This window comes from Myotis davidii, unplaced genomic scaffold (assembly GCF_000327345.1).
Source record: "Myotis davidii unplaced genomic scaffold, ASM32734v1 scaffold173, whole genome shotgun sequence".
Lineage (NCBI taxonomy): Eukaryota > Metazoa > Chordata > Mammalia > Chiroptera > Vespertilionidae > Myotis > Myotis davidii.
In genome coordinates, this window is record NW_006286303.1 from 366,122 (window position 1) to 367,443 (window position 1,322).

The window sequence follows — 1,322 nt, forward strand, 5'->3', positions numbered from 1 at the left end:
GGGGGCAGTTCAAAGGGCTTGGCTGGCTTGGGTCATATGCCCATCCCTTAGCCAGAACACCTTAAACAAAAGTCTCAATAAAGCATTAAACAATGCAGAGAAAGTAACTTCCCAAAATGAAAATGGGAGTTCTTAGCAGAAAGAAGAGGAATGAGTGGGGGTGGGCCCCCCAGATCAGCAAAGTGCCCACTAAACATATGCTCCCACTACCTGGACTGACTCCCTGCCCCCTCTTTGGTTAGTTAACCCTACTCCATTCTCAGATTCCAGCCCAATTGTCTCTTCATTTAAGATGCTTTCTCTCATCTTCCCATGGGGGTCAAAGGTCTCTATTCTGTCCTTTCCTAGTACTATAACCTCTCCTTGATAGCACTTTAAAATGGCCACTGCAGCAATTTTACATTTATTTGTTAGTGTTTGAATTACATACATCACTCCCAATTGTCTAAACAGTCCATGAGAGCTGAGCCCATGTTTGTTTGGCTTACTGTGGTGTCTTCAGTGCCTAGCACAGTACCTGGCAAAGCGAAGATACTCAACAAGCATTTATTTAATGTATGAATCAAGCCATAAAGAGATTTGTTTTCCCAGTGAGATAAAGTATGCCATTCTCTCCTTAGAAGGCAAATGTAGCTAAATTTTTAACAATTTTTTCTATTTATAGTTTAGTAGATAATGTTCTTAAATATAATTTAATCTATACAACAATGTATAGATTTAATCTATAATAATGCAGTAGGAACCCACTTTATACATAAAGAAAGGGAGGCACAAGGAGTTAGGGAATTTGTTCAAATCACATCTCTGGTAAATGATCCATGGGGAATACAAACCCAGGTCTGTCTGATTCCAAAAGCCAAGTTTGAAACGATATAGCATTGCATCTCCATAACACTAGTTATCTTCTAACACAAAAGCCTTAGAGACAGAGTTCATTCATCTGTAAAATTTGTTTTTAAATAAGAGGTTTCCATGTTTAACATGTAAGAGGTTCTGCCAGCACCAGGACCCATTTCCATGTAAATCCAGATATTTCATAAAAGTTAGGTTAATTTGTAAAATACTGATCCCTGGAGAGAATAAAATAAAATAAATAAAAAACTGGGCAAATGCAATTTGACAGAGAATTATAACTCTTTTCCTGTCATCCTACCTAATAAAGAGGTAATATGCAAATTGACCATCACTCCACACCACAAGATGGCCTGCAGGGGTGGGCAGTTGGGGACAACCAGACCTGCAGGGGAAGGCAGTTGGGGGTGACCAGGCCTGCAGGGGAGGGCAGTTAGGGGTGACCAGGCCTGCAGGGGAGGGCAGTTAAG